Raw genomic sequence first — 24245 nt, forward strand, 5'->3', positions numbered from 1 at the left:
GTTAGCCTTAATAATAGTATTAATAAAAGTATAGCACTACATATAAAAGAAATAGATAATGATCCAATGCCTAATGTTGAAAATGTTGATGATGAGGATATGTAATTCTATGGATATAATTAATGCAAATGTAGAATATTATATTACATTTTACTTTGTTTATTATTATGTTTCTCCTTCTCCCTCCCCCCCCCTTCCTTTTTTTTTTTTTTTTACTTTGCTTTGCTTTATCTATACGTGTATGTTTTTCTCATTTATAAAAAAATGCAGACATGATTAGGAAGAAACGTCTAAGAAAGACACGCACTACCGATTTAGGTGGAGATGCCTCACTTCCCACACATGCTTCAGCATCATTGTCAGCTCCACCACAACCCCCAGCATCATCCCCAGCTCCACCACAACCTCTAGCATCCTCCCTATCTCCACCACAGCCTCTAGCATCCTCCATATCTCCACCACAGCCTCCATTATCTTCCCATGCCCCATCACAACCTCCAGGAGCTAGCCAGACTCCATCAGAATCATCCACCCCACATCTATCTCAGGATTTTTGATCGACACACTCATCTACATCACACCATTACTGGACAGTTAATGTGATAGGTATGCACAAAATATTTAAATTGAGTGTAATTATTATATACTTGCATTAATTATTAAATTAGGTATATGTATTTTGATTGACAGATGAACAGGGAGTTATAAAACAAGAAAAGCTAAGGGTTAAGGATGTTTGGTTACTTGCACGTGGAAGGCATGTCATGTTAGAGTTTAATGAATCACTCCAACGAATAGGAGATTCAGCTGGACTTTTTGGAGGGATTTTAGGAGAGTTAGCTTCTGATTTTGTTACTTTTCCTGTCAATTACGAAAGCTGGCATAAAGTTCCCAACGCATATAAAGATGAAATTTACAAAAATAGAGTCATGGTAATTAACTAATATTTTTTGTTTTGATATATATTTTTGAATATTTTTTTATAATTAACATTGTTATTTTTTGAAGGAAAAATTTAATGTTGACGAAGGACATGTGAAGAATTTCATTTTGAGAAACATTGGAAAAAAATAGAAGGATAATAGATGCAAGTTATACCACGAGTACTATGATCCCACTATTGGTCAAGAGGCAAATCTTGCCAAACATCCACCAGGAATCTCACAAGACCAGTGGGTAAGTTTCATTAATTATCGTGCACGCGAGAAAACTAAGGTGATGTTACTAATCTTGCTTATAAGAGTATTACTCTTTATACAATTAAATAATTATAATTCAACTAATGATGTTCTTGTTGGATATCTAGGAGATGTGTCTACAAAATAGTGAAAATCGATCCAAATTGACAATCCCAAACACTGGAGGATCAAAGAGTCTGGCAAGAAAAAAACATGAGATGGTAATATTACAAAAAATTATCCTAAGTATGAATTTTTCATTCTAACATCAACTAACATTTCTGTGAAATTGTTCTAAATTATAGGAAATTGAGAGTGGTCAGCTAGTGAGTACGGATTTATTATACATCGCGACACATAAGAAGAAAGACAAATCTTTTGTGAATGAAGGAGCACGAACTAGAAGCGTAAGTTTAGACACAGGCATAAACTTTACTTTCAGATTTATTTGTTTTTATAGTGTTTGTTTCCAAACACCTTTTGCTTTTGACACATTTTGCTTTTAACGAACTATATGCGTAAGTTTTGACAACTTTTGCTTTTGTTTCCTAGTGGAGTCATCTTCTTAGACCTTTTGCTTGTTTTTATGTCTTTGTTTATTAGAGTCTGAAATTGGTCCCCTCTTTACTTCCATGGCGTGCCGCGAACTTTCATCATTTAGATTCAACATGTTTCGTAGGCTTGCAGAAACCTGTGTCTCCGTGTCCACTCTTCCTTTATTTGCATGCTTGTATTATTGGTGGCTGAAATAAGAAAGCGAATGACCCATCTTTAGATCATTCATGGTTGCATAGTCAAGAACACGAAAACACTAAAACCATCTTTATTATTTTTTAAAAACAAAAATAGTGGACCAGCCATCAACTTATGTGTTTCTAATATCCTTTTAAAAAAGTAAAATTAAAAATAATTAAAATTTCAATCATTGATTATTCCAACAGGAGGAGGGTCCAAAAGAATATAACAGTAACAAAAGAGAATTACTTCCCAACAGGAAGAGGGTCCCGCCCCTAGGAAAAAACATAAGCAAAAAGAAAAACATTTTAAGTGAGAGTAATTAGGCAAACACTAAACAAATTATAAAAATCCTTGTCCAGCAACATTACTATCACGCAACTAGTAGAGCCCTAGAGCCTCCTCCTGATCTGAAATACAAATCGTTTTCTTCAAACAGCAGCGAATAATTAGGCTAACTTCCAAGCACCTGCCTACTTGGCGCACCTGCATGCATATACACACAACTATAATCAGACTGCACCTTTCAAATCTCAATCTGCCCCCTTTTCTGCAGCATATCATGTCTTAATCCCGCTCACCTAATACCCTTTTTTATCTCAACATTCAACTATAACTCTTAGATAATTTAGCAATCCATGTCTCTCAGACATATGTAAAATATTGAAGAAATCACCAACCCATGCTCATCTTTTGGTCCTCTCCATCCATCTTCAACTTTCAAAAAGCCTATACATCACATAAAAGGAAGTTTCAATCTAATTAACCCCCCCAAAACAGTGGGATTTGTTTGATACATGCCTCCTGTGACAACCGTATCACATTCTTCCACTGTTGATCTGTACCAAAGAAACATATTAATCATTGAACCACAGTAGCACTTTCATTTCATTAGTTTTAAGGAGAATCAAAATTTCCAAAAGGAACAAACATAAAAAAAATGGATTTGAGATAGAAAAGAGAGATATAGCTCAAAGCAAACAAGACTATGTCAACTGACCAATATGTGACATTCCAGTTTGTGGGCAGGCTTCATCTTCTTTTCTTCTCTCTTTCCCCCCATTGATTGCAGAGGTCAGTGTCATGACTGAACTATTCTATGCCTATTTCAAAAATTATCCATGGAGAGTGTGAATAATTTAACATTTTTTTTTCATTCTTTAATTGCATAGTCAAGCACTCGGGCTGAAATACAAAATTGTTTATTGTATTTTATCCTAGAGTTTTGTATATTAGAATTTTAGTTGTTAGTTTGTATTTTGTTTTTTGTTTTTTGTTGTTTCTTTTTTAGTTGTTGTTGTTGAACAATGGTATTTTTGTAATAGTGAACTATAAGCGTAAGTTTTGACATGGATCTTTTTTATCTTCTCTTTGCTTTTGTTTAATGCTCATGACTAAGCTTGATTCCCAGATGATGATCCATTAGTCCTTTGTGGGAATAGCTTGTAATATATATATATATATATGCATAGTTATATCACAAGTGGGGTCTTGTCACGTGTAGTGTAGTTAATTACTTGAAAAAATCACTAGTTAAGTGGTAGAAAGATTAAATTTGTAATTTATTCCTTGAAATTAGGTCTCCTTGAAAGTAGAAAGTTGAGAATACTTACTTTTTTTTGTGTTAATCGAAGTTTTTTGTGTGAGTTGATTTCCTGATATTTTGTTGTTATTGATATTGTTTTTTAATCCATATACATACAGGACAAAATTTCTGAGATTGAGAGTCAAGGCACATCTTCACAGTCAGTTTCCTTACATGATTCACTTGCTCAAGTGCTAGGAAAAGAACACTCAGGCCGAGTTCGAGGTTTAGGATTCGGTCCGAGTCCAAATCAAGTTTTTGGGATCGCTAATCAATTGAATGGAATATCTTCGTGTTCCAATAATACCAGTCCATCTATTGTAGCATGTTAAGAACAAATGAACCTTTTGACAGAAGAATTACGAACTAATAAACAAAAGGTTCAAAGTTTAGAGTCGAAGTTGCAAAATTTTCAAGGTACAATGACTTATCTTTTCACAAACGTTGTGGGGAATATACCACCTGAACTTGCTGCTATGCTCAATTCAATGGTATGTTAATATGTTAATTCTAAAATTATTAATTTTGATTTTTCATTTTAAGTGATTGTTTATGTTTATGCCTACAAATACTTTTAAGAGTATGTTTTTATCTTTTGTATACATCTAATACAATTTTAATTATTTCAGGCACCATATACGAATAGTGGACAAGCTTCACCAGCGGCAAGGCGGTCTTCGATATCTAGTCATAACATTAATCACCCACAACAACCTCCAGACCAACAAAATTGATGTATTGTTAAAATATTTGAACGACTTGACCTCTAAACTTTTTAAATTTCATTTTGATATGTAACTCTATTTTGATTGGACTTTGATATGTTACATGTTTGGATATTTAAGTTGGATTGAATATTTATAGTTTGTTAATTAAATAGATGGAGATATTGTGTTTGTGAATTTGGTATATATATAGGTTACAGATTTAATTAGGGTATTTGTGAGTTGGATATTTATGGTTTGAGCTATTGTCTTTGGATATTTATGGTTGGATATTTACGATACAAGTTTGGGTATATAGGTTATCATTTGCAGGCGTTATTGGGGATTTTATTGAATTTAGCGACGGTTTTAAATCCGCCCCTATATTTTTATAGAGTGTTAATTTAGCGGCAGTTTCAAAATCGCCACTAAATTATTTTGCATTGTTGTTCTAGTGGCGGTTTTGAAAATTTGCCGCTGAAATTTTTAAATCAATTACTTTAGCGACGGTTTTCAAACCGTTGTTAAGTTCTTTTACACTAGTGGCGGTTTAACAAACAAACGCTAAATTTAATAGGTTTTAAACATTTAGCGGCGGTTTAAGAACTGCCGCTAAAAATTTTTCAATTTAATATTAAATTCAATTAATTTTAGTGATGATTTTAAAAATTAATTTTTTTGTAGTGATGTCTGAGGAATCCTACTTGCCTTTTCTAAAACTCACACTTAAGGTGTGTTTGATTGTATTACCTAAAATTTAATTCTAGGTAATATTGCCTAGAAAACAAAAATCATCTCACCCCCTTGGAAAATGAATTCCATAGAAAGAAACTTTAAATGGTTGTACCATACATATTTTTTCATAGAAAAATTAAGAGTGTTTGATTGTTTTCCATAGAAAATGTGTAATAATTACATATTTTTCATGAAAAATGTGTGCAATCAAACACACTCTTAGTGAACTTGACATACAACTGCCTCTCCCTAAGCCTTTATAGAACCAACCTATGGTGTACCTTATGCTCATTCGGACTCAGTGAGTATATTAGAATGTCGTCTATAAAGACAATAATAAAGCAATCCACATATTCCCTAAACATTTAATTCATTAGGTTCATAAACAATACTGGGGCATTTGTCAAGCCAAACAGCACAACCACAAATTCATAATGGCCATACTGCGTGCGGAATGTTTTCCTCATAATGTTTTCATCCCTCACTTGTACCTGGTGATATCCTAACCTCAAGTCAATCTTGGAGAATACAGAAGCTCCTCGAAGCGAGGAGCTGATCCGGTAGGTCATCCATTCGAGGAAGTGGATATTTATTCTTGAACGTGACTTGATCCTATTGTCAGTAATCAATATACAATCGCATTGACCCATCTTTTTTCCTCACAAATAACTCCAATGCTCCTTATGGCGATATGCTTAGCCAAATAAAACCCCTATCCAACAAGTCTTGAACCTGCATCTTTAACTCCTTTAACTCGCTGGCAGCCATTCTATATGGAGTCTTAGAGATCGGTTGAGTCCTTAATAGCAATTTAATCGTGAAGTCGATCTCCCAGTGCGAAAGAAATCTTGGTAACTCGTCCAAAAAAACATCGAGAAAATCCCAAACTACCGGAAGCTTAGATAGCTCATTTGTGACGCCTCAGCCCCACTACCGAGTGTCACCGTAACCCAAGGTTACACCAAAAGGTCCTAGTCCAGAGACTAGTTATGCCCTAATAGTAGGGGAATAAAATAATGTGGGCACCTTAGGTAAGGTCCAGGCTTCACCACCTCCGACCATCGAGAACTCGAGGTCTAAGACTCAAAAAAGCGAAAGGACACTCGAGTCTCACATCTGAACTGTGCCCTATAAACAAATTAAAAAGCTGAAATTTAGATATATTTTGGCTCACACACAAAGTCTCCATTATTATATATATATATATATAAACAAGTCCAATCGATAGACAGTGTTCGACACAATTATTAAGCAAAATAATTATAAGCCACTTGACCCGCATCCCATCATGAATTGCCACCCTCGTCATCTAGCTAGTTGTCAACACACACTGCCTTCCTTTTACTGGGGTCGTCGACACACACCGCCTTCCCTTTATTGGACCCTGTGCCATCTATGCGGTTAGTAGGAATATAAGGGTGAGTCCTGGGACTTAGTAAAGGTAATATGCAATGCAGTAAATTAATAAGCATGACATCATAGATAAATATGAAGTGCAATGTGCATGCAAGCCCATCCATTACACCTATCTCAAGCTTTTGGTGGCCCCTAATGGTTTATTCTAAGAACTTATCTCGAGACTCCCATGGTCAAAAATCTACTGCCCCATGACTAGGCACTTTCTCAACATCTTATGCAAGCCATGACAAAAGTGATTTACACACAAAGCATATTAAACCCTTACCTTAAAATAGTTGTCGCATGTTAACTCATTAGAAGTACCGCCGGTGCACTCAAAATTCTCCTAACAAAATATTTATAACATAAGGTTCAGAGATTAATTAAATACTCATATATGAAACCCACTAAACTGCCTTGCTACTAAATCCACCAAATTAATTTACTAAATTAGTTCACTAAATTAATTCATTAACCCATTAAATTAACTATTGTTCTAAATTAATTAAATTAACTTATTACTAAACAAATTATTTCTCCTAAATTGTCTAATGAAAGTTACCTCACTGCCGAAATCTCTTCCTTAAGGTCACAACCAACTCCTTCCAAAGTCCTCTCTGCCCTTACTTTCCTTTGATTTCAATTTCACAGCCAACTCTCCTATTTATACTCAAATTTTCAAACATAACCCAGCTTAGTTCATTGCAAACTCTACTAAGTTTATTCACCTCAAAGCCCATCATTTGGTGGCCCACTTAATTTGATAACATCATTTCACTTCCTTAATTTCATATGGTGCAATTGCATCAAAATTTGGAAAAGAAATAAGGCTTTGGTGGACAACAGCAAAGGTAGCCCAAACGACTACCCCATCCGCGCGCCCACGCACATAGGCTCCATCTGGTTCCCTGAAACGGCGTTGTTTGGCGCTTGGCTGGGTTTAAAAACCCAACCATTTTTTTTTGCATGGTTGAGGGTTCAATCCTACGACCCACCCTAGCCCCCTACGTGTGCCTGACTGCCTGCTCCAGCCTCACCTTCAATTAATATTACGCTTGCTTTTATATTTATGGTGATGTTGCTACAGTTTCCATTATTTCACTTATGCCTCAAAACTTTTTTTTTTTTCAAAAATTCCTCCAATTCCCAAACATGCAATAATTATAAAGAAATTATCTTAATCCCCAAAAATTTATTAATTATTTCTCAAGTTTACCAATTATTAGTAAACCATAAATAGATTATTTCCCATAAATCACCCATAGTCAATTTTTATTATCCTATTTTTCTCTTCATTATTAAAAATTCCTTAAGTATCTTACCATAGATCTACAAGTGAATTTAAGATTTTCATAAAGATCCTTCATCATATAAAACCCTCAATAATTAAATACCGAGATTAATATTGCCATTCCTTAGAAATACAAGGACGTTACAGTCTCCCCTCCTTATAAAATTTCGTCCTCAAAATTTTGTACACTTCAGTCTATCACACACATACCTCCAATGTTAACTACAATTTCCAAACAAATAAGGGTATTTCCTATGCATTTCTTCTTCCATTTCCCAGGTCGCCTCTCATGCAAAGTGCTGACTCTACTACACTTTTACCATAGGAAGAGTGTTATGTCTTAACTGACGATCTTAACGCTTTAACACTCGCAAGGGTTGTACCTTAAAAGTCATGTCAGGTTGGAGTTCAACGTCCTCAACATGCACCTCAATGTTCGAATTATATATGTGTTTCCACAACTAGGAAACATTGAATACATCATGCAATTCAGCTAATGCTTCTCGCAACTCGAGAAGGTAAGCAAGTGATCCAACTCGATCTTTGATTTGATATGGCCCCAAATACCGAGGTCCCAATTTCCCTCTTCGTTGATGTCTAAATAATGGACATATTAGGGTAAACCGAAGGTATACCTCCCTCTGCAAAATCCAAATGTTGAGTTTGACGGTCCACATACTTTTTTTGTCAATCTTGGGCTACATTCATGTTCTTATGAACTACCTCTATTTGTTGCGTCGCTTTATCCATAAGATCCATCCAACCAAGCTGTTTCTCTCATATTTCATGCCAGCACACCGGTGATTGACACTATTGTCCATACAGTGCTTCATACGATGCCATTCCTATATTTTCTTTATAGTTGTTGTTATAGGAAAATTATGCCAAGCTTAAATATTCATCCCAATTGCCCCCAAAATCCTGCACACAAGCCCTAAGCATGTCTTCCAAAATTTGATTGATGTGCTTGGTCTGACCGTCTGTTTGGGGGTGATAGGTTGTGCTGAAATTCAGCTGAGTCCCTAGTTCTTCTTGCACAGCTTTCTAGAAATTTAACACGAATTGACTATCTCTATCTAACACAATACTCACCAGAACCCCATGAAGTCGAACAATTTCCTGGATGTAGAGTCGGGCAAGTTGTTCAACACCCATTGTACTCCTTATAGGCAAGAAATGCACTGACTTTATTAGATGATCCAAAATCACCCAAATAGCATCAACCTTCTTTGGAGTTCGGGGTAAACCCATGATAAAGTTTGTTGTTACATGCTCCCATTTTCATTTGAGAATTTCTAAGGGTTGCAAACTCCCTGACGGTTTTTCATGCTTGGCTTTTATCTGCTGATAGGTGTCACATTTTCTTTCAAACTCCACCACGTCTCTCTTCATTCCTACCCACCAATACAATTCTCGCAGATCACGATACATCTTAGTGGCTCCAAGGTGTACTATATACGATATCCGATGTGCCTCGTTCAGAATTTCCTATTGTAGCTTGCCAAGGGCTAACACATACACACGTCCATTAATTCAGAGTATTCCATTACGATACTCAAATCCTGGTTGCTTGGGTTGTCTATTCTCATTTATCCACTATTCCAAATTTCTTTCTTGAGATATAGCCTATTTAATTTCATCCCACAGGCTTACTTGCAACTGCATCTACGCTATAATCATCGTCTCATCATACGGTTTCATGTTGAGAGTCAATCCTGCAAATTCCTCAATCAGAGTTTGTAAATGGACAGCCTGACATGCTCCCAAAGTAAAACTCTTTCTACTTATCGCATTTGCCACCACATTTGCTTGACGTAGATTTAGACGCCAACTATGTGGTGACATGATCACCGGCCGTGATGAGGGCCTAGAATAAATGTTCTTGCAGAAGGAGTTTAACTTAGGGTAGCAACAGTGAATGATAGTTCTCGGACGACTACAACGAGACTATGCAGTTTTCACCCAGGGCGTACCCGATCAAGGTGATGATGATAGCTTATGTGCTGGCAGACAAAAAGTGAAGAACTAACTTGATGGTCGTGTGCCGGTAATCAGCTGGATCTGAAAAACGAGATGCAAGAAGCAGTGGATCCTCAGTAAATGAGATTTCAGGTAGTGGAGCATGGCTTGTCAAAAGCCTTGATGACGAGGTACAAGATGACAATGTAGGTTCATGGTAGGGTTCGGGTATAAAAAAATGCAAAGAGTTTCTTTATAAGTCGTAGCAACACAAAAAGGAATGATAAGGAGACCCAGTCACCAAAGGTTGTGACTACGGGCTTGAGGATTCAAAAGTATGTGAGAAGGGACACATGGATGGGCAACCGCATGGAGACCTGAAACATTAATTGAGGTTTAAGGTATCCCTAGGTAAAGAGTCCCTAGAAGTTTTTAAGGCTTAGTTGTTTATAGAGAATGATTTGAAATCAGTTATCGTGATCTGATTCAGGATCTTTGAGATAAATCGGGTTAGGATTCCTAAGGAATTTCCTAAAGGTGATTCCAAGGGCCATTGAGGATATAAGATGAAACTTTAGAGTTTTCAGGAAGAAATTCGACGAGGATTGGAGTATCGTAGGTGACGTAAGTACCTACCTGCTCTAGCTGGTAGTATAGTTATAGATTATCATCTTGAAGACTGTGCAAATCTTTGGCATGATTGAGAGAATCAAGAAGTGGCAGATGTGCCAGGATAACGGGTCGAAGTAGGAAAAGCTGCAGACCTAGATCGATTAGAAATCCAAGATTTTTTATTTTGGAGAATGAAACCCTCGTATGGCTAGACGGTTAGTCTAGGTAGCCTAGTAGAAAAATTGGGAGATGTATAGCTAGACAATCATTAAAATGATGTTAGCAAGTTATGAAAATAAGGAGCCTATTGAGATGAGGTATAGGCACTTGCGGTCAGTGAAAAGCCGTAAGAAAAATGGAAAATACCAAGATATATTCTCGGAAGATTTAATGGGATTATTTCTTAATGATGAAATTTCCAATGACAGCTTGAAGATAATGGATGCTTAGCTATGTGGTGATAATTAAAAGTCGATATTTTACCTCGATTTGATGAATTATTAAACAGCTGTAAGAGGCTGAGATATTTTATGATCAATATACAATCGAGGGTAAGACAAGGGAGTGAAACGTTAAAGTACCCAAAAACATAATATTCATTCCATATTTTCAATACAGTTATAGGAGATCAAGCCATACAATTACTCAAAAGAAAAAGTCAAACCATAGAACTGATAATGATTGCCGATGCTCAGTGACGATGATGGTAACTAAAAATGATAGGTCCCAGCTCATCGATGTCATTTGGGAGTGGCATCTAGCTACTGCTAGTGTCATCAGGGTGAGGTAGAGAAGTAGCCTCGGGGAAACTAGGGAGTGAGGCATTTTCTGGGATGATGGGGAGATCAAAGCTCTAGTTTGGGTTTGAATCAGGCTGTGGAACAGGTTGGGGATGTGAATAATAGTGTGCAAATAGTGAATCCTGCAATAGAGCTTGATAAGGTTGCAGATCACTAACCTGCTGTTAAAGGGCAAGAATATGAAATACATAGCCATAGACAGGATCCTGAAGCCGAGCTTGAGCTTCAAATAAGAGTGTCATAGTAACTCCAAGCCGGTCACTTACCGGAAGATGGGCTAAGAGGATGGAGGCATTTTTGGCACCAAAAATGCGGTTAATGGCAGTAAAATAAGTAGCTCTTTCCACATGACAGAAATCAGGAGCAAAGATGCACAGTGGGGTGCACTATCTCCTCAAAACTCTGTAGGCACCACATCGAAATGGGATTCTTGACATGATTGGATCGAGTCAAATCTAATTGGATGGGTCAAATCAGATATGGGTCAAATCTAAATAGATGGGTCGAATCAAATATGGGTTAGATCTATTTGGATGGGTCAAATCAGATATGGTCAGACCTATTTGGATAGGTAAAATTAGGTATGGGTCAAACCTAAAACAAGTCGGGTTGGGTCTGGTCGACCCAGATCTGACTTCAAATTTGGAACTAGTGGGCAGCTGCGTTGATGGCTGGCAGAGGTGGTGATGGTTGTGGTGGCGGCCGGGGGAAGCCAGGTGATGGCTGGTGGCTATACGATGGAGAAGGCCAGGAGGCAGCGTGGTCGAATCTGGCCGACGCGAGGGCCGTTTGGGCTGGTGATGTTGGCTAAGAGGGGATGGTGATCAGTGAATGGGGCGCGGGGAAGCCACGCGGTGGGTCGCGACCGATGGCGGAACAGACTTTGAGGACGATTACAGAGTGGACAGTGGCAGCCGTCGGAGGTGGTGGCGACGCTGGAAGGCAACGGCTGCCGGTGGCTGTTCGCACACAAGGTCTGTGCATTGCAGAGGAAGGAAGGAAGAGGGAATAAGGAAGAAGAAATAAGAAGAAGAAGAAGAAGAAGAAGAAGAAGAAGAAGAAGAAGAAGAAGAAGAAGAAGAAGAAAAGAAAAGAAAAAGAAAAGTAAAGAAAAATAATAATTTTTTCTTATGGAAAACTTTTTTTCTTATTCTGGAGATTTGGCAGAAGAAAAAAAATTATCCGGACACGCGAAAGTTGAGTTCGGGGCTTTTCAGGTATTTATAGTCCCGACGCTATATTTCGAAACATGGAACAACGTAGGGTTCGAAATAAAATTCTGGGAATCAAGTTTCGAAATAAGATGCTATGATGTTTCTAAATAAGATGTTTGGCAAACTATTGTTAGAAGGTCGTGAAGGGACACTCCAGAATAGTTATGTCCATAATAGGACTCGTGAGAAGAGTCTAATGAGAATGATCTGCCAGATACAGTGAGAGCTTGCGATAACTCAAAGGATCGGGTTGTGTGTTAGTGCAACATGAACGAATGATTACGTGTGGATCATACCAAGGCATAAAGAGAACTACCCAATGTATGACTTGGAACTGGAAACTGGAGTATGTGCTCTTGAGGTTATGGGGGCATTACCGGTATGGTGAGACATTTGATGTGCTCACAAACCATGAAAAGAGGTGCCCGATGCTTTGAGTAGGAGTATGTCTACTGTGACCGGGTGGATAGCTGTGAGTGGCAGTTCTTGGAGGCTTTTAGCCTGCTGACTGTGAATGTAATGCTGAAGGGATCGTCTGTTTTTATCGCTAACCTAAACTATTTAGCCGAATCTGGTGAACGAGATAAGGAATGCATGTGTAGTTAACAAATGTATTTGTCTGTGGATTAATGATCATGGCCAGCCCATGGGTTCTGATTACTGAAATGCGAGTTGGCATTCTCAAGTGTCGGGATAGGATGTGTGTGCCTAAAATGTTATGGAATGTGTGGTCACTTGTAAAGGACCAGTATAGTAATTTTTGTGAATAAACACGGCATGCTCATAGGCATGGGATGTGTAATGAATACAAACTCAGGGTGTTTGTTAAGGATCGAATCGATATGTGATCAAGGGTTCAAGTAATAAGCTGAGTTTCGTCTTAATTACTTGATCGATCAGATAAAAATTTTGAGGACGAAATTTCTTTAAGGAGTGGTGAATGTAATACCCAAGAAATTAGAATTATTTGAGAATAAATGTTTTATTAAAAAAATAAAATTTCGGAAAAGATAGGTATGTGAATAGCCAAAAAAATTGACTGAATCGACTACAAAGAATGCCCTAAAGCCGAGATGTCAAAGGAAAATGATGTGGCATTGCCGAGCATCTCGAGATAGGATTTATGGTATCGAAAGAAATCGGATCGGGACGATTTTCGGTACAACTAAAATGCAGCTGCCATTTAGGCTGCAAAATAGAATTATCGCATGAGAATTTGGAGAGGTCAACAAAACCCCGAGCAGGTTCATATTTAGTATGTAGAACAACCCTTCCATGCATTCAAGAAGAAACAAAAGGGTTTACGGCTAAAATGAAGATTCGGGCCTAAGTGCAATTTCTTAATTTTTTCAGAGGGAGGTCAAAATGATATTTTTTCAGAATCTTTCGGGATGCAATGGAAAGTATAGAACTTGTAGGTCGCAATAGCACTATTGGGAAGCTTAGGAACTTCAAGGAAAGGACCAAAAGTTTAAAATGGGAAGAAGTTGGAGCCAAAGTGCAATTTTGCAAAATTGCACAAAGAGCAATTCTTTCATAGCTGACCAAGCTTCCTCCACCACCTCCCATGTAAGAACCCATATTTTCGTAACATTGCCACATAATTTAGGCAAGTTTATAATATCGAAAAATTGGTTTGATATTAGTTATATATATCGAATCAACTGCAGAAAATGCCTCGGAGTGAAATTGTCTAAGAAAAATGATATGGTCTCGTTGAGCATTTCGTGATAAGAATTATGGTATCGAAAGAAATTGGATCGGGAACAGTTTTCGATACAGCTAAAATACAGCTACTATTTAGGCTACAAAATCAAATTGTCGTAGGGGACTTCTGGGAAGTCAACAGAGGCCTTAGGAGGCTCCGATTTTTCGTAATGAGCAACCCTTTAGTGGTTTCAAGATGAACAATAGCCCGGTGAGGACACTGGGGCAAAATCATCATTATCGAGTAACTTTAAAGTTATTAATTTTGTGTTTTCAGTATTATAATGTGAATTAATTTGAGGTTTAAGGGCATAGTTGTAATTAGGGAATTGTACAAGTGTAATAGGGATGAAATTTGGGGTTTATGTGTAATTTTTAGTTTAAATGTGTAATTTAATAGTGTAATATATAATTTGTTGTTGTACTTTTTGTACAATAGTTTTAATGATAAAAAACATATATTAGTTTAATCCTTAAGTCATGAGTCAAGTATGTGGTTTTCAATATATATCAATTTCAATATCAAGTATCACTTTGTGAAAATGAAAACCCTGTTTTGACTAAGTCTGGAAGGTTAGCACCTTATAAGGAGACACACAAGAAAGAGTTTTCTTTTTAGAAAACTATCTCTCGATAATTTGATATCTAACATTCATTAATGCTAAAATAATTTTTAATGAATTTTTCATTAAATAGAAAGTATATATTTTGGAGGTGGTATTATTGCTAAAACTTGAGTTTGTACTAAAATCCAAAATCTACTTTCTTATTGATTTGGATTTTGATTTTCTAAGTATTTTTATTGAATCCAAATAGGGGGTACTTTGTTATTTACATTTATATATTAAAGTAAATGGAGGTAAAATATAAATAAAAGAAAATGTGGACATTTACTTTGTAAATAAGCTGTGATGAATACATGCTGTGGATTGTGCTTTCATGCAAATGTTTCTGAATATTTGTCATGTTCCTATGCATGTTTCAAAACCCCTTTGAAAAGGTTTTCAATGTTTTCAATATATGCTATTTCAAAACATCTATGCAATGTATGTGTTTTCAATTCAAGTTTTGAATTATATTTCGAAACCTCCATATCATGTTTCAAAACCTCATTTCCAGAGAGGTATGTTTCGAAACCTATATACATCATGTTTTGAAACCTCATTTCTAGAGAGGAATATTTCGAAACCTCTGACATTCTGTCAGCAGATCATTTGAAAATCGAGATGCATATATGTTGCATTAGAACTTTTAATATTGTGACAAAATTCAATTTTGTCATGATATACTTATTAAGACAAGCTTGTTGTGACTAACATGATAACAAATATTTTCGTCACAACAAGTATGTTGTGACAAATTTCATAGTTATTTTGACAAAATATTTTATCATAGGAACCCTAATTTCTTGTAGTGTTCTTAATGCATTCTCCATGCTATGAGATTCAAATTTGAATGTGAGTTCTTATAAAATACTCAAAGTGGGCATAAGGCTTTGTCTCCCACTATGTGCTATCTCTAAGTGCTTTGTCCAGCTGGAAGCTTGTATGTTTCGAAACATGTTGTCTATGTTTCGAAACCTTGGTCTATTTATGTGAAGTTTCGAAACACACTTTGCATATTTCGAAACCTACTTTTCTGTCTTGTCTCTAACGGCTATAAATGGCCAGATTTCTATATCTTGGTATAAATAGCAGTTATTTGAAGACAAGAAGAGATTGATTGAGCAAGAACAAGATACAACAAGTGAGCACACACTAGAGACACACACACAAGCACATGTGATCTAAATCCGTTTGACAAGCTTTCAAAAAGGATCCATTCATCCATTCTTAGATGTGCATTGTGATGTGAAAAAAAGATAAGCAAGTGCAAACAAGGAGTATCATCCTCCAGCTCTCCTCACCTTAAGTTAAGAGGTTTGTACAACCATATGGTAAGGCATTTATTGCTCTTTGGGTTGTGAAGATAAATTTGATTATCATGATTGTTGTAAGGTTTGAATTTAGCCTAAAACTCATTGTGGTGTAAAGGTTTGAGTTGAGCCTAAAACTCATTGTGTCGAAGGTTCGAGTTTAGCCTTAAAACTCACTTAGTGTAAGGTTTGAGTTGAGCCTAAAACTCACTTAGTGTTAGGTTTGAGTTGAGCCCGTAAAAACTCACATTGTAAGGTTTTGGGGTGAACCGTGGTAAAACCACTACAAAAAAATCAGCATTTAGCAGCGATTTTTTTTGCATTTAGCGGCGATTTTTAATCGCTGTTAAGTATTTTAGCGGCGGTTTTGAAAACCACCGCTAAGTCAGTCGTCGCGGAGCATTTAGCGACGGTTTTCAGCAACCGCTGGAATAACCGCCGCTAATTTTAAATTTTACGACGGTTTTAAAAACCGCCGCTAAATTTAGCGGCAGTTTCTGTAATATTTAGCGGCGGTTTCAAAATCGCCGCTAAAATTTAATTTTTTTTAATTTTTTTTTAAATTTAAAAAATAATAATATTTTAATTTTAGCAGCAGTTTCAAAACCGCCGCTAAAATTAAAATATTATTTTTAATTTAATAAAAAAAATTAAATTATTAATTTTAGCGGCGGTTTTGAAACCGCCGCTAAAATTAAAATATTATTTTTTTACGGCCCGCACAAGCCAGCCCGCCCCACACCCGACCCGCCCGCCCCGCCCCTGCGCGCCACGTGGCCGCTTGTGCGCGCACCACGTGGCGATACTGGAAATTAAATCCAGCCATGCTCTCCCTAAGTTTCGAACCCGAGACTGCTTATGCGTGCACGCGAACCGCCTGATCTGCGAAGACATCCTTAACATATATGCATATATATATTATATACTAATCTAACAACTAATTTTCAGAATTATATTTTATATTTTTTAATATATATTACAAATATTTATTAATTGATTTTTTTAAAAGAATAATAGAATAAATTAAAAATAAATTAATTGAGTTAAATTAAATAAATTAATTGATTAAAAATAAAAAAGCAGATTTTATATATTTTTAAAAATTATTAAAATTTTATATATTAAAATGTTTTTAAATTTATTTTTATTTTTTTAAATTATATTTTAAATGAATTTTGCTATTAATTTAAAAGCAGATTTTATATATTTTTAATGAATTTTGCTATTAATTTAATGGCAGTGGCGCGCGAATAGCAGCAAGTAATGGCCAGAAGTTGTAGTAAGAAGGAGAAGTCAAAGGTAGCAAGCGGGGCAGCCATGGAAGTGAGCAAATAGTGGCCGACGGCAGACCCAAACCGCATCAACAACCGCAAGCGGCCATAGCCACAAGCTCCCAAGGTTGCAGGCGGTCATGGCCGATGTAAGGAACAAGCCGGGCAGGCTAGAGCAGCCGCGAAAAGGCTAATGGCATTCATGGCAATGGCCAGCGAGGCTGATGGCGACGAGCAGAGGCCCAACCAACGGTTGGCAACGTCAAGCGATGACGGGAGAGCTACAGCCAGCATGCTCAGCGGGGCTGGCCGCGGTGGCTCAGGGCGATTGCAGAGATGGATCAACGGCCGGCGGAGGGCGGCAGGGCCAACTTGGGCAGCGGCTGCAGCCAGGAATGCGATGGTGCAGCGGCTAGTGCAAGGCGCTGGTGGCTGGTGCGTTGCAGGCGAAAGAAGAAGAAGAAGAAGAAGAAAAAGAAGAAGAAAGAAAAAAAGAAAAATAAAAAGAAAAGAAAAGGGAAAAAAAAAAGGAAAAGAAAATGGAAACAAAATGTCAAAACATCCTAGAATTTTCTAGAAAAATAGGAAAGGAATATTTATTAATATTCTGGAGATTTTGGCAAGAAAAATTATTTGGGCACGCATTTCGAGAATATAGCACGCATACCGAGGAACCCGGAGAGGCTAAGTCAAGGTAAGTAAGATTTTCTAGAAATTTTTAAAAATTCAAGAATATTATTTTATGAATTTTCATAATGAAATATTTGAGAAATATTTAGTTTGGATTTATCGAGGAAAAATAGGAAAAAATAGAGAGAAAAATAAAGAAAATGTAAGAAATTATGAAAAATAGGTTTTAATGCTTATTTAAATAAATATGGCGATTAGAAAGCTTTGAGGCTAAAGTTGAAGTGACTTGTGCAAATTTTGAGATTGGCACGCAAATCGAGGCGATACACAAATTTTGAGATAGACACAAACATCGAGGTAGCCCGATAAACTTGAGAAGGTAAGTGGTACTTCCCAATTGGATTTAGTTTTATGGAAAATGCTTGGTTTGTAAGTAATTTATGTTCAAATCCCGATCCTCGGGAATGCTTTCATCATATTGACATACTCTGATATGTATCCATCACGTAGACTGCATACATGACATGTTTGAAATGCATATGTACACGTTGATATCATTGATCACGTGTATTGTGGCCGTAAGGAGTAAAAACTAGCACTGCTGCTTTACCAATGGTGCACCCATACACCCCAGCTTCGAAAGAGATGGCTGCAAAAATGATTAGTAGCATGAAGAGTGCAGTTGACCCTTACGATGAGTAAGACATTGCATTTATGCACGAAAAAACTTTTATGTACCCTTACTTAGATGATTCATCATCTAACTTGGGCTTTGCCCTTAGAATATTCAAACGTTCCAGATGGAGATTGTGGCAGATACGAGGATAAATGAGGTATGAAATGGCACTTAGCAGAGTACATGAGGAATGAAATATATGTTATGTAGCCCATATACTTAAGTTCTGCTACTTTGAATTCTGAATGTTTTTGAGAAATGTTAATGTATATCCTTATAGTTAATGAAGATGTAAGAATTGATTTATGATCAATGATAAACTCATAATTTTATAATTTTATTCTCCTAACATTTAGTTTATTTAGCATGTTTTAAGTCTTATAGTGTTTGTTTATAAAAATATTTTATATATAAGACATTAGTGGCAAAGTTTAATAAATTATGTTTTAAAAAAATAAAAATAATAATAGAAATGGAAAAATAAAAATAAAAATAAATCTCACACATTTATTATTATTTTCTTACATGTATTTATATAAATTTTATTTATTAATTTTGTAGGAAAGATAATGAAGAATTGGAGCAAAAGTGAAGCACTGAGCCATGCATGGAATTAGAATTGAAATTGGAGTTGAATTGAAGATTAAATATAATGCTTTAATCAAGGGCCCACATGTGCAATTGAAGTTAAAATTGAAGCCCATGAAGCTCTGACGTTGAAAGTACAATTGAAAACAACAATATTATAATAAATTGAGAGTCCAAGTCCAATTGAATAGAAGGCCCAATAATCACGTGCAATTGGAAGGAAGAAATTAAAGTGGGCCATGGAAATTGAGGGCTCATGCGCTGCACTTGATATATATATATATATATATATAATATATGTTACGAAGGCAGCAAGTGACGAAATCAATTGGAATTGGCACAGCGCCGAATTGGAGAGGATCGCACGCAAGAAGAACAGACGGAGCAGGGGTGCTTGTTCTCTTCTCCTTCATATGTCTTTCCTTCTTAGGTGTTTTCTTATATTTTTGATGGGTTGCTAAACTTTTATTCCAATTTAAGGATAATCAAATTTTTGATTTTGCAAAAATTGTGAGATCGAATTAATTTTCATTATTCTCTTATTCTTACTCTATTTATATATCTTCTATGTTTATTGAAATTATTGTTTCGATTAATTAATATAAAGGGCGCGTTGTATAATTGTCATAACAATATATCGCCAATTAGAAATCTGAATCCGTAATTGTTTAAATATTCTAATATTAGTGGCAATTAACATAATTGATTACGGATAGGTTTTCAACTTATGTTAAGGGGATATATAATCTAGCTTAAATGAATCGAGCTTGTGTATTCATTGGTTATAATTGGTCATCTTTCTAGTAATTAAACCTGTTGATAAATTAAACCTTAAGAGCTTGTTTAGGGTTGTTTATTAACAAGGGAAATAATCAATGAGCTTGTCTTGATTATCATCAAAGTAAGGAGGGATAGGTTATTAGAGTTTGTTAATAACCATAACCAATTTAGTGAAAGAATGGAGGATTTTATTTTTGCATCAATGATCAATTTCTCGAATCAATTCTAAGATTATACATTGGACTGGATATTTGCTTAACTAATTTTCCGTTAATTCATATCCCTGCATTTGTTTTATTTTAAATTGTTTAAATTCCAAAATTTCAAAACCCCCAATTATTTTTTTTATTTATTTTAATTTTTTAAAGGAATTAATCTAACCAATCCCTGTGGATACGACCTTGCTCATCACTATCACAATTTATATTTTTAAAAGCAATAATTTATTATTTGTTGGATTCGACACCTATCAATCAATGTTAAGATATCAGGTTTCAATCATTGCTTCCGCATTTGATGTGTATAATGATTCTCTTTCAAGAAAAATGAATGAGAATTCTAGGACGGAATTGAGGAATGATGTGGTTTAGCATTAATTTGAAAGAAAAAAAATTTATTGTTCCAAAATTGTCCCAAGTTATAACGCGCCCGAGAAAGCGGGGCGTTACATCCCATCACCGAATTCAATAGAGAAATACTCGAGGAAAGTAGCTTAGGATGCTCATGGGTTGAGCCTAGGCCAACAATCGGCCTTGTCGTCTGTGGAAATGGCTAAACTTCTAGCCGAAAGTGGTCAAAAAATCGAGCCACTGAAATCAGTTTTTGGGGGCTGTCTTTGAGGATTTTGGATCGATATGGGGCAGGTAGAGGCCTCAAGGAGGTTGGATCAACCAGCTATGAGCGTTTGGAGACTCAGGGTTTCCTATAAATAGAGGTTTTTGGAATGGCCGAATGAAGTGAAAAATTAAACTCTCAGATTCAAGAGTTTGGGAAAAAATTGAAAACAACGGATAAAGGGCTTTTGTTCCCCATGTCCAGAGGATCATTCCTTTAAAATTTGAACAATTTTCGTTGAGAGATGAGGGAGATATGAAACTTCAATAGAAAATAGAGTTTTGCCAGAAAATTGAGTTTAGCAGTCAAAAAATGGCTCCAATTGACCGATTTGAAGCTATAATCCTATAGAGTATAAAGAGAGGAAGGCATAATGTGATGCCCCGTCCCCACTACCGGATGCCACCATGACACACAATAGAATCTGGGCCCGCTCTGAAAGACGACTATACCCCTGCAAATATAAAGCATTAAAATAATGTGGGCGCCCTGGGTAGGGTTCAGGCTTCGCCGCCTTCGACTGGTCAAGAACTCAGGAGTAAAATGTGTAGGCAGCGAAAACTCACCCGAGCCCTATACCAGATTAGGCCCTTGGAGTATAATTCCAATTTCAAATAACAAATACCAACATGCACCATAAATTATCCCAACCACCAAACATATTTAAACATACCTCAGATTCTGACCGAAGCCGACCGGTACAAGTTCCCTACACCTACTGGGTTTACTCATAGTGGGAACCTTAACTTGATTCCAATTTACTTATGGTTAAACCATAACTGCCACTCATAGTTCACACACAGTAGATATATTACATTATTAACATTTGGGGTTAACCCACACCCTCACGGTTAACAGTCACTGCCCACTGGCAGCTCATCTATCAGCACCGCCTTTCCCTTCTCGGATCCCGAGCCACATGTTGAGTTAGTGAGAAAAATATAGGGGTGAGTCCGGAGACTTAGTAAGGGCAATATGAGTTGTAGTAAATTAATTGCACTCTCACCTTGCAATTAAAACACAAAACAAAACACAATAAAAATTTTATATTTTTTCCTTTATTTTGGTGAGAGGTTTATACTCATTAGTGTACGAGTGCAGTTGTAGTCCAAATTTAAATTTATATTTTCTGGATGAGTCCAGGTCATCCACTGAGAGATTTATTTATGAAAAAATAAAAAAAAATGTCACACACACGCACACGCATTTGGACAAATTGGCAACAAGGTTTTTTTATAGATTTTTAGATAACAGATACTTAGGAAATAAAGCAAGGCAGAAGTTGAAATATACGCTTAATGTAAGGATATTAAATTAGATAGCACTTGAATTAAGACAATTTCAGCACCAACCCGTTGATTCCCATATTTTAGCAGAAAAAATTAGCAACATTAATTTAATTTCAGATATGAGGGTTTGTTATTAAATGCAATTAGAGATGATGATAGTTCTAGTTTAACCAATCCCCATACATGATATGTGGGATTCTAATTTAAGCAACTACCATAAATTTAATTGCAATTAATACACAAAATAACTAAATTAATCATCCAAATTTGGGTATGATAGCGTTTCCAATTCTAGTAATTCTCATGCGTGACATAAAATCTCCAAGTTAGGTTTATGCTCCAATCCAAACCTAGTGATTTCTCAATAATTAAGACACACTCATAGTGAAATTTAAATTAATGTTACTCATTTAAAACGTAGCTTTCTTTGGAAATCATTAGCGTTGGACACTTTCCTTGTCGTAACCCAAGATTAGATTTAGCTACTCATCTCCATTTGAAAGTTAATTGAAAGGAATTTAAATGACGTAATTTAAATAACAGGAATTAAAATAGCAGAAACTAACCGGTCATTTAGGCGGTGGATAATTAAAAGACTAGAATTAAAATTACAGAAATTTAAAGGCAGAAATTAACCAGCCATTTAGGCGGTGGATAATAAAATAACAATAAATAACGTAAAAATTTAAAAGAAGAAAGAAATGAAGTAAGATCACAAGAGAAAATAATAGAGAAAATAAGAGAGAAGAAAAGCAATTCTCAAAGAGAGAATTCTAAGAAAACAACTAAACTTTTGATTCAAGAATAATAATCACCCTTACAAATGCAATCAAGTGAGCTATTTATAACCCACAAGATGCAATACAAACCACACAATTTCAATTATTCAACTAGACATAATTATATCTAATGGGCACTCAAACACTTAAAGTTAAATAAATTTTAACTATAATACACACCTAAAGTTAAATGGATTTTAACTAAAATACACATCTAATAAAGCACTCATAAAGTTAAATGAATTTTAGCTATAATACACACCAAATAAAGCACTCATAAAATAAATATTTAAAAATAAATAAATAAATTTCTACAATTGGGTTTTTAGTCTTCATTATGATTAAAAAAAATGCTTGGATTTTCTTCAAATAATGTTTTTCCATGGGTTGCTCAAGTTGGGCCTTAATTCTTCATGGGTTTTAATTCTTCATGAGTTTTAATTCTTTATTCTTCAATCCAATTTGAGTCTTCAAGCCCATCTTCTTCATGCCTACAAACAAGCAATTGAGTGTTATTAAAAAATTATATATTATATATATTATATGCACGCATGTATTGATGTATATATATTATATATATTTATATATGTATTATTATTATTATTATTATTATTATTATTATTATTATTATTATTATTATTATTATTATTATTATTTAAATTTTACTTTACAACTTCATTTCATTCATTTTTCAATTTAAACTTGTATATAACCATAAAATATGTATTAATATCTAATTTAAGCCAATTTTAAGATCAAAAGAATGGTGTAATTATAACATAATTTTTACAAAATTAACCACTAATCATACCCCCAACTTAAATATTGCTAGTCCCATAGCAATCAGACTATACACCTGCCAAGATTTATTCACAATAACTGTATGAATGTAAAAATTTCAAATTTGAAACCTAAATGCATAAAATCGAAAAGTAATTTAGCATTCTAAATCAGATTTTTAGTTAAATGTCATACAATCTCAGGAATGACAATTAGGATAACCAACACACAGACTTACTCCCTCGAAGTTTTAACTTTAAACCTTACTATGGATTTTTCCTCCAATAAAAAGGATTCATCAGGTGTACACACAAGGGGATGCACCAATATAAGAGTAAACGTAGAACAAGTTCAAAACTCGGTGTCATCCAAATATAAGGAACGTATTTTTAGGAAAGAATAGGGAAATTGACATAGCTTCATGAATGGAATAATGCTCTAGATGAGTAACTTCTGAATTTAAAAATAATTCCCTACTCCAACTCGAATTCTGAGATCACATGATTTATAGCATCAAGAGGGACCAGACCGGGTTGTAATGGGGTTATGAGGTTAATACAGGTTGTCAAAGAAAAGGTAGAGTATGTAAATGGCATGTCAGGAATTTTTTTTTTTTTAGCATTTATTTTGAAATAATTGTGCTGAATAGCTAAGAGAATTCCCTTTTTTTCACTTTTTTTTCTTTTTCTTCTTTTTTTTAATATGAAAATAACTAGACAGACTAATTCCCAAAATCACACCAGGTTAGACAAAATTCATATGGTTATGGGTTAAACGAGAGTAAC

General features: G+C 35.5%; 1 long non-coding RNA gene across 2 annotated transcripts; it reads left to right on the forward strand.

Moving 5' to 3' along the window:
• The first annotated feature begins 299 nt into the window (after positions 1 to 299).
• On the forward strand, positions 300 to 4362 carry LOC127789847 (uncharacterized). 2 transcript variants are annotated; one of them, XR_008020675.1, is made up of 6 exons: positions 300 to 606; positions 691 to 932; positions 1009 to 1176; positions 1307 to 1399; positions 1484 to 1585; positions 4128 to 4362. It is a non-coding gene; the product is annotated as an uncharacterized LOC127789847 (long non-coding RNA). The 2 variants fall into 2 exon arrangements; XR_008020674.1 differs by having other exon boundaries at positions 300 to 932.
• Positions 4363 to 24245: the final 19883 nt, after the last annotated feature.

Source organism: Diospyros lotus, chromosome 1, assembly GCF_014633365.1.
Source record: "Diospyros lotus cultivar Yz01 chromosome 1, ASM1463336v1, whole genome shotgun sequence".
Taxonomy (NCBI): Eukaryota; Viridiplantae; Streptophyta; class Magnoliopsida; order Ericales; family Ebenaceae; genus Diospyros; species Diospyros lotus.